The sequence below is a fragment of the Amblyomma mixtum genome, chromosome 5 (genome assembly GCF_055824585.1).
Source record: "Amblyomma mixtum isolate Tamu chromosome 5, ASM5582458v1, whole genome shotgun sequence".
Taxonomy (NCBI): Eukaryota; Metazoa; Arthropoda; class Arachnida; order Ixodida; family Ixodidae; genus Amblyomma; species Amblyomma mixtum.
In genome coordinates this window covers 160,008,811-160,020,020 of record NC_143016.1, presented here as the reverse complement: position 1 = coordinate 160,020,020, position 11,210 = coordinate 160,008,811, and positions in this window count along the sequence as shown.

Genomic DNA, 11,210 nt, shown 5'->3' with positions numbered 1-11,210 from the left:
ACCTTCAGCGGAATGTAATTAATGGAGACACTATGAAGCGTTTAAAAAAGGCTATGGCAACCACCACGCAACTCATAAAACGGGTGACAGGACGCGCACATGGGCTGAGAGGGGCGGACACTTTTCGCATATTGCCGCCTATACCCTCAGCCGAATTCTTTGTTACGCCATACCTCCAACAACCAGTGAGGCCCAGAAAATACACTGCTTAATTCAGCAAGCAACAAAAGCAGCGCTTAAATTACCGAAAAACACTAGAAAAGAGAAATGCACGAACTCATATTCCTTAACAGCCTACATGAACTTCGAGAGGCACACTATATTAGACTAGCCGCTACAACTACCGGACGGCACATAGTCAGCTAGACATCACTATTCCTGCAAACAATACATCACTGAAAACACTACAGTTGGATTCTCTCTTGATCTCGTAGAGGGAAATTTAGTTAATGATGATTGTTGTAGGATTCTTGACGTCTTGAAGATTCGTTTTGCTCAATCACATTGCAAGAGGACACTTTAGGAGAGGTTAACTTTTATAACAATTAAAAGCACAACGGAAGATACAAGCAAGGAGAAAACATATTTACAATTGACTGGCTCGCAGTTCTAGGTGACGAAACCAGCCCTCGGTCCTGCCGAAGCAGCGGGTTTTAAATCCCATGTCCCCGCCCTCGGTGGGAGAATAACCAATCAAGTACTATACAAACATCCACCCAATAACTTATTGGGGAAAGGAAAATACCACGAATCAGCAATTGGGGAAAGAATAACACAACCAATGAATGATTGGGGAAAGAAGGTAACTCATCGCGACACTGTACACATATGCACACTTTCCACCATCACGATTTCGGATAATTATGCTTTCCCGTTGCGAGCTTCGCGAACACTCGCTTTCCCAACGTCCGGTTGCCCCAAGTTCGAGGAAAGCCACTTCAATCCATCTCTTTCCCATCGTCGCTCCTCATGCCTGCAGCTAGCGTGACAATAGGTCAAAGCATGCCGCTGCAGACATGGTACAAAGAGCCACGCACTGTGACGCGGGTCAGCCTCGCCATACACACGTGCACACAGGATGCCGCCTAACGACTCCGTCCATAAGGGGAGTTTGAAGTCTCCTGTAATCCCCCGCCATTCGGCGCCTCCCTTCTCCCGCTGGGTTCACTGACCCCTTTCTGTGCGGTTGTACGGAGGGCCTAAGAAAAAGGACTTAATGGGCATTCCCATAAAGCGACCGGATGCAGCAAGCAAAATACGGCACCGCGAACTTCACTCCTCCCAACCAAGAATGTCACACGGACACTTGTTGTCAGTGGGACATTAATGTTCAGCCACGGTGTCCAACAACAAAAGTACATACGCACGCACACACACGTACGTCGGCTGTCCGGTCAGTCCACACACACGCACACATGCACCGGCTGTCCGGTCAGTACACCAGCACGCACACATGCGCGCACACAGCGGATATTTCAACCCGCACACACAAGGCTGGAAACCAATCTGCACATTCCAGAATTCACCATGTCAGATCGGTGTCCCAAACTGGCAGAAATTACTTCTAGCCGCCTACATCTCGAAACAACACTTGTTTCTTTTGAGCCTTGTCCGGAAGACTAGACCCAACTTCCGAATTATCCGGGAAAACACCGGTTCTAAAGGCTGCCGCCGCCGTCGGATCAATAGAGCACACCTGCTCCTCGCGGGCCACGAAGATTGCTACTGCCCTCGCGTCTTCATTCTCCACTTTGAATTTTACAGTATGCTCAGGCCTCCCATCGGCTACTTCATATGCAGTTTTGCATTGAGATTCACGTAGCGCTAGCTCTTCGTACAGGTGCCCACCGACGTTCGCTTCTAAGAAAATCGTGCTGTCACGCCTTCCTTTCTGACAACTACCTTCACCAGCTTGCTTCCCCACTTCTGGCGATGAAGCATACTGTGTCTCCTCCACGTCGATACCCACAGGGACAGACGCATTATCCGAATCCTGCAATTCCTTATCAGCTTCGAAAACCATTGCAGTGATCAAACGCGCATTCCTTCCTTCCTCGGCATCAAATGCAGCCTCATCGCTCGTTGTTAGCTCACAATCTGCTGCAAAAACTTTTGCAGCTACCGAATTGGCCTCAAGCTCTACCGGCGTCTCAGATTTGTCTCGAATTTTGAAATGCTCTTCCAAATCAGCTCTCTCATTTTCTTGATGTAGCCGCTCTCTTTCTATCTGGTCTAACAGCGAGTGCGTCTCAGGTGTCACCAACTTCGCTACACCGTCAGCTACATCTGCTGTCACTGCGCAGAGTGTCAGCTCCGGCTGGCTAACCGATTCATCTTTGGCAGCCAGCTTACCTTCGCCTGCAAAGGGTGTTCCCGTTATGCGCGCCTGCTCTAGCTCTTCGTCGAGCGTTACAGCTGCGCCAGAGTTTGCGCCAACCTGTTCTTGCTCAATGCTGAACTCCTGTTCACAAACAAAACACTCATGAGCCTCCTGGGTCTCCTCTATCTCGGCTTGCTCTGACAAGCAGTGCTTCAAAGGCGTGACTAACACCCCTATGCCCTCTGCCATCTCTCCTGGCACGGCACACACGGTTGGGTCCTGCTGCCTGAACGCTGCAGCTTTCACACCTATAGCCATTGGCCCACAGGTCATTCTCAATACGGGAACATGCTGTTCTCGCTTCGATTTCGGACAGTCAATCATTAGATGCCCAAATTCCATGCAGTCAAAACATTGAACTGCTGCCAATAACATCCCTCTATCAGATTTCGTTCCCTGGTTGAATTTAGATTGCATCTGCGCAAGTTTTATCTTTTCTCGCTCAATTTCGAGTTTCAACTTGCCAATTTCAAGCAGTTGTTCTGCCTTCTGCGCAGTCTCTAAACATCGCATCATGCCCTCCCGATCGTACCGCACGGCAACCATCTCCCTTTTCCGTGCTATCATCTATAGCACGAAAACACTACACCGACATGGTGAATTCGGAGGAAGCAGAAAGGTCTCCAACCTCGCAGGTTGCTTTCCTCTGCCACGGTAATCTCGTCGCCCTGAGTGACGACAGCGGGCTCCTTGATGCGGATCAGTTGAGTTGAGCCCCGGCTCTCACAGAAGCTCGCTGACTTGAACCTCCTGCCTCGTTTGACTCGCTGGAGGCCTGGTTCTTCTCTTGAACCTCAACGGGGACGCCTGGTTCCTTCCGCAGCTCACGGACTAGGCACCTCCACTACACGTCGGTCGCCTGGCTCCTTCAGCTCCTCGCCGACTTGAGCCTCCTACGTCCCGTTGACAATGACCAGCAGTCTCATGAAGCTTTCAACGTCGCTCTATGACGCTGACGTTCCTCCTTTAGGACGTACCGCTCTGCAGCTTGTCCACCGACTTGATCCTCCGCCCCTCCGTCAGATACCTCGAGCAGGAAGACGTAGCAAATCCTGTCGAACAGCGCCAGTTGGATTCTCTCTTGATCTCGTAGAGGGAAATTTAGTTAATGATGATTGTTGTAGGATTCTTGACGTCTTGAAGATTCGTTTTGCTCAATCACATTGCAAGAGGACTTTAGGAGAGGTTAACTTTTATAACAATTAAAAGCACAACGGAAGATACAAGCAAGGAGAAAACATATTTACAATTGACTGGCTCGCAGTTCTAGGTGACGAAACCAGCCCTCGGTCCTGCCGAAGCAGCGGGTTTTAAATCCCATGTCCCCGCCCTCGGTGGGAGAATAACCAATCAAGTACTATACAAACATCCACCCAATAACTTATTGGGGAAAGGAAAATACCACCAATCAGCAATTGGGGAAAGAATAACACAACCAGTGAATGATTGGGGAAAGAAGGTAACTCATCGCGACACTGTACACATATGCACACTTTCCACCATCACGATTTCGGATAATTATGCTTTCCCGTTGCGAGCTTCGCGAACACTCGCTTTCCCAACGTCCGGTTGCCCCAAGTTCGAGGAAAGCCACTTCAATCCATCTCTTTCCCATCGTCGCTCCTCATGCCTGCAGCTAGCGTGACAATAGGTCAAAGCATGCCGCTGCAGACATGGTACAAAGAGCCACGCACTGTGACGCGGGTCAGCCTCGCCATACACACGTGCACACAGGATGCCGCCTAACGACTCCGTCCATAAGGGGGGTTTGAAGTCTCCTGTAATCCCCCGCCATTCGGCGCCTCCCTTCTCCCGCTGGGTTCACTGACCCCTTTCTGTGCGGTTGTACGGAGGGCCTAAGAAAAAGGACTTAATGGGCATTCCCATAAAGCGACCGGATGCAGCAAGCAAAATACGGCACCGCGAACTTCACTACTACCAACTCACATTTACGCGTAAATATATGCCAAACCATTACCGAGGAGCATGCACCCCATCGTGATCAAAGCCGCAGGAAGGCGCGCGCAGCAGCGCTACACAAATACCCGATTGAGCCTGATGCTCTTTGCGTGGATGCCGCCTGCGATGATCACGGAGTCACTGTAGTTGTCCAGACGGATCCCACCGGCGGCATGTGGTTGTTTTTTCTTCTGATTTTCTAATCAATTAGCTTTAAGCGATAACATATCCAGTAATATATATTGATCAACACCACAAAATAAATAAATTAATTAAAAATCCCCTGTGCCCCTTGGCTTCTGTGGCTGTTGGCTTCTCTCATATTTATAACGAGCCCCTCATTCCCCTTTCCTTGTCTGCTTAATTGCTTAACGAGGGCCTCGGTTCTGGTAGCCTTGATGCCTTAGGAAGCATAACAGGGTTCTCACACAGCTTCCACCCTCGCCGTTCGATGACGTTCTATGTCACATCAGCGGTATCCCAGGACGTGCTACGTCCGCCGCTTAAGAATGTGGGTGGCGCTGGTGAACACTCCCAAGGTTAGGTTATTTGTAAACATAAATACCCCCGAAAGCAGGTCTGACAGGCGTCGCCGTAGCTCAGCGGTAGAGCACCCGACGCGTAATTCGGATGTCGTGGGTTCGGATCCCACCGGCGGCATGTGGTTATTTTTTCTTCTGCTTTTCTAATCAATTAGCTTTAAGCGATAACATATCCAGTAATAGAAATTGATCAACACCACAAATTAAAAATCCCCTGCGCCCCTTGGTTTCTGTGGCTGTTGGCTTCTCTCATATTTATAACGAGCTCCTCATTCCGCTTTCCTTGTCTGCATTACATTATTAGTGATTCTAAAACCACCATTCTAAATTTTAAGGCGGAAGCCTTTAATGCCTCATCGTTGTAAGCAGGAGCTGTCGACAGAAAATGTCACGCTTTTCAGTTGGTCGAAACGGTCGTTACGTCACAGTGCGCGAATTTCAAACGGGGCCAATTGTACTTTCGGTACTAACCATGCAATCAATTAAAGGGATCGTATAGTGATGCTCCAAGTAAGTTTGAGTTTAGTTAATTGCTTACTTAACCAATTAATCCAATTAACCTTTCTTCTCAGCCCAGATAAATAAATAAAACCGAGTAAGAAATTGGCCGAGCTTGGGAATCGAACCCCGGTCTCCGGAGTGCGAGTCGAGCACGCTACCACTTCGCCATACCAGCTCGATGGTTTGGAATGAACAAAGGTGCGTCTAGTGAATACGGTGTCTTCGTTCACTCCCATCTTCCTCCCTTCCCTTCCGGCGAGGTTTAGGTGTCCACCGAGATATGAGAGACAGATACATTTCCTTTCCACAAAAACCAATTTACTGACGAGCAAGGCGTATTTGTCCGCGTTTCAGATTGGTCCAAATTGTCGTGATGTCACCACGCGCGAATTTTGACGGGTGTCCACCGAAATATGTGAGACAGTTACTGCGCAACTTTCTTTCGTCAAATACAATTTTCGACTAGTGTCTACTGAGATATGCGAGACAGTTAATGCGTAATTTCCTTTTCTCAAATACAATTTTCATTTTCTTCATTACCGCCCCTCTTTCTTCTTTCACTCCACTTCCTCCCTTCCTGTACAGTGCGGCTCAGGTGTCCACCGAGACGACAGAGAATTACTGCGTCATTTCCTTTCCTTAAAAAGCGTTGCGTTCACAGGGCAAGGCATCGCGCCGAACGGGTGGTGGCGTTCAATGGACTCCGTGGCAGCGCTACAACATGCTGTCGCGTTCCACTCCTAAAGGCGAAGCTTAAGCGTCATTAATTGGCAGTTAATTAATGCGCCAACAAAATGTGAAGTGAACAATCGCGTAGCAGAATGCACCACTCAGGCTTTCGCCTTTCAGCACTTTAGCCGCTAAAGTTCCTCGTAATTTTTTCATCATCTGGGTGCCTGCGCACTCGAGTAATTCTAGCAACCAGGCCGCGGACTCCTTAGTCTGATGGTCTAGAAACCGCTCACAGGCAGACCTCGAGGGGGATTTCTCCAAGGAGCGTATGCACTCGTTTGCTGAGCTCACCGCGAACTCCCGCCCTGAGCGCCTCATTTATCCACCACCGCACCTATCATTCACAGCCAGAGAACAGTCAATCTGGCGAGACCTGCATACGTGAACGCTTCGTGCACACCAGCCAATCTTTCTATATATATACCGGTACCCCGCATATGCATCTAGCTTTGTAGCGAAAGCTACATTGGCGACGAACTTGCGATTTCATTGTGGCGGTTCTCCGAGGAGGAACAGAGACCGACCTTGAGCCGTTGTCTAGCAACCGCCGCAGCTGGCGGATCCCGCGCGCTCGTCGCGCCATTGGCATGACGTCGCACCTTGCGCCTCGCCGCGGAGCCGCCGCCGCCGTCCGGTATGACGTCACAACGCTTGCCTCATATTTTCGCTCGCCTCCGCTGGCTTCGCCAGCTGTGTCGCATGCTTGATAACATGTCGGAGGATTGGAAAGGAGAGCTCGCGTGCGCCGCAACCACAGTTAAGGCGGCAGTATGGACGGCGAGTTAGATTTCGCTACGCACTCAACGTTACAGCCGCCAAGCCACTTATACTTGCCCGTTACGCCATAGCTTTCGCTCTCTAACCAGGTACAGGAGTAGTTTAACCGCACATTTTTTTGAAGCGAAAAGCTTCACTACGCTGAACACCGCGCTTCGCGTGAGCCGACGTATGTCGGAGCACGAGTGATGTCTCGGCGCAGACTACTGCGCATGTACGCCGCCGCTTCTCCTCCTCGCCACCGTTTGACCTTTCGCCGCAGCCGAGCACAGTGCGCATTTGAAAGAAGGGGTAATAAGGCGCGCTTGCCCATAGAACAGGCCCACGTTGCCGCGCGCTGTGCGTCGTCGTTTGACGTTCGCCTCAAGCGCGTGTTTATCTCGGATCACCGCTGCTATTAGCTGCGAGATATTCAGGCTTAACCTTAGCTAAGCCCCAGCCATTTTTTTGGAACCATAAGTCACACACACAGGCCGTTAAAGGAGAGAAACTGCTCGCAGCCTATCAAGGTCATCTATGCTCTTAATATGAATGGCTGGTGCTTTTTTGTACCGTGAGCTACACCAGCCGAGGTTAAGCAGATTAGCGTGGATCCTGGAGAACCCTGCTGCGCATGCGCGAGGAGCAAGCGACGTCACTAAACACAGCTGGCATGCCTCGCCGCGCGCGATCGCCTTCCTTTCCTTAAAATGTTCCGAGTGTAAAATGTTAACGCCAACACCAATGAACACAACGAAAGACGGCGGCCTATAGCTTCAGCGCCGCGTTTGTGGCACAACCTTGTCAATGCCTGCAGCCCACGCCTGTCTCTCTCATCACCCCAAGTAACTGTAAGCATGATTCAGGCGTCCACTGACCCAGGGAGCCATTGTGCGCATTTCCTTTCCTTAAAATGATCGGAGTATAAAACGTTGTCAACGCCAATGCCAATGAACACAACGAACGCTGACGGCCTATGGCTTCAGAGCCGCGTTTCTGGCACAACGCCTTCTCCTCACGCTAGGCTACGTATGTGGTGTTGCTGCTTGTGTCACTGATGTGTGGTTAAGATGTTAAGCTTCGCCTCTAAGAGTGGAATGCGACAGCGTCTTGCAACGCTGGAACGCTACCAGGGAGTCCACAGAACGCTATCGCTCGCTGCGGCAAATTGGTCTTTGAGGAAAGGAAATGTATCTGTCTCGCATATTTCGGTGGATACGTGAACCTCGCCGTAACGGGAAGGGAGGAAGATGGGAGTGAGCGAAGACACCGTATTCACTAGACACGCCTTTGTTCATTCCAAACCATCGAGCTGGCATGGCGGAGTGGTTAGCGCGCTCGTCGCGCACTCCGGAGACCCTGGTTCGGTTCCCACACTCAACCAATTTCCTACTCGGGTTTATTTATTTATCTGCTCTGATTAGAAGGGTTAATTAGGCTAATTCGTTTATTAAAGAATTGACCAAACTCAGTCCAACTAACTTGGAGCATCACTGTACGAAATTGGCCCCGGTTCAAATTCGCGCACTGTGACGTCACGACCACTTCGACCTATTCAAACAAGGTCAGCGTAGCTACGGCGGCCACCGGAGGTCTGGCTTTGGCTTTTGGAGTGTTGCTTTCGCAACAAAAAGCAAGCCCTACAATTCCATGCCGTTTCCGCCTACCTGTTGCGCAATGAATCAAATTATCGTACAACTAATAACTTCGGTCCCTTTCAACATTGTAGTGGAAGGCTCCGCACCTAAGCGTTCCTTGTGGAGAATCTTGCGCTTTTCCAACGATGGCTTATAAATAAGGAAGGTTTCAAAACACCTTTGGCACACTCCCATCGCCGAGGCTCCACTTACCCCTATCGATCTCCATATTCTGCCTATTGATAAGCGTACGTCTTCAGGATGTTCTGCGCATGAGTGTGCATATCACACGTGTGACTTGTCGGACAGGTTCCTGTCTAGTGAAGAATAGCGTGATCCCACGCTGCACGGCCTCTCTCACCACGTGGAGCCCTCTGTGCCTTATAAAGCGTTAGTTGCAGTACTAGCTTTACTCATCATCATTATCATCATCAGCCTGACTACACCCACTGCAGGGCAAAGGCCTCTCCCATGTCTCTCCAATTAACCCTGTCCTTTGTCAATTGCCGCCACTGTACCCCGCAAACTTCTTAATCTCATCCGCCCACCTAACTTTCTGCCGTCCCCTGCTACGGTTGCTTTCTATTGGAATCCACCCCGTTACCCTTAAGGACCAGCGGTTATCTTGCCTTCGCATTACGTGCCCTGCCCAAGCCCATTTCTTCCTCTTGATTTCAACTAAGATGTAATTAACCCGCGTTTGTTCCTTCACCCACTCCGCCCTCTTCCGATCTCTTAACGTTACACCTATCATTTTCCTTTCCATAGCTCGCTGCGTTGTTCTTAACTTAAGCTGAACCCTCTTTGTTAGTCTCCACGTTTCTGCCCCATAGGTGAGTACCGGTAGGATACAGCTGTTGTATACTTTTCTCTTCAGGGATATTGGTAAGCTCCCATTCATGATCTGAGAAAAACTGCCACATGCGCTCCACCCCATTGTTATTCTTCTAGTTATTTCCCTCTCATGATCCGGATCAACGGTCACTACCTGCCCTGAGTAGACATATTCTCTTACTACTTCCAGCACCCCGCTACCAATTGCGAACTGCTTGTCCCTTGCTAGGCTGTTGAACATTACTTTGGTTTTCTGCATGTCAATTCTTAGCCCCACCGTTCTGCTCTGCCTGTCTAACTGATTGATCATGGTTTGCAGTTCTTGTCCTGAGTGGCTTAGCAAGGCAATGTCATCAGCGAATCGCAAATTACTCAAGTATTCTCCATTAACTCTTATCCCCAACTGTTCCCATTCCAGTCCCCGGAATACCTTCTGTAAGCAGGCAGTGAAGAGCATTGGCGAGATCGTGTCTCCCTGCCTGACACCTTTCCGTATTGGAATTTTATTGCTGAGTTTATGGAGAACTATAGTAGCCGTGAAATCTTTATAAATATCTTCCAATATTTTCACATAACACTCTTCTACACCCTGATTCCGCAATGCCTGCATGACAGCTGAGGTTTCCACTGAATCAAATGCTTTTCTTAATCAATGAAGGCTATATATAGGGGTTGGTTATATTCTGCGCACTTCTCTATCACCTGATTGATAGTGTGAATGTGGTCTATTTTCGAGTATCCTTTACGAAAGCCTGCCTGATCATTTGGTTGAGTAAAGTCCAAGGTTGTCTTGACTCTATTAGCGATTACAATAAGCTGATTGGTCTGTAATTCTTCAAGTCCTTGACGTCTCCTTGCTTATGAATTAAGATAATGTTAGCGTTCTTCAAAGCTTCTGGTACTCTCGGGGTCACAAGGCATTGCGTATACAGGGTGGCTAGTTTTTGTAGCACAATATCTCCTCCGTCCTTCAACAAATCTGCTGTCACCTGATCTCCACCAGCTGCTTTCCCTCTTTGCATTGCTCCTAAGGCTTTCTTTACTTCCTCCTCCGTTACTGGCAGGATGTCCCATTGCTGTGCTCGACTGCCTCCCTCAGCAGCTTGATGATTACATTCGCTACTGTATATATTTGTGTAGAACTCTTCGGCTAATTCAACTATCTTATCCATATTGCTGATGACATTGCCCTGTTTGTCTGTTAGCGCATACATCTGGTTTTTACCTATGACCAGTTTTCTCCTCACTGATTTTAGGCTACCTCAGTTCCTTAGAGCAAGCTCGATTTTCTCCATGCTTTACTCAAGGTCGCGTTACTATGAAACACAAGGCCATTCAAGTGGAACGGGAGTGTGGTAACATTGGTACACAGATACGCAAAAAACAGCGCGAACAAACGGGGACGAAAGGAAGAATACACAGGAACAAGCGCTGACTCTCAACTAAAGTTTAATCCCAGGAAACGCGCTTATAAAAGGAAACAGAAAACAAAAACACCAAAACCAGAACGCACTTGCTACTATGTAATATCCAGATATGCAACCTCCCAGTCACGCAGGAGCAGAGAAGGTTTGCTGACAGAAAATCTTGCTTTCTGTGCCATATTATACGTCTCGATGATTTCCCTGGTCAACTGGTCGGGGTGTTTGTACAAAATGTCAGTACAATGCAAGGACGGAAAACAGGATTGACACTCCAAAGCTCCACCAAAGCTCCAAAGCTACCACCAAAGCTCCAGTATGGCGGGGCTACCTCCTAATTCCTTAACAATTCTGCAGTGGAACTGGCGCCGCTACCGGGGCAAGCGCGCACCCATCCAACTCCTCCTCCCCACACTTCCCACGCCCCACATCCTTCTCCTTCAGGACA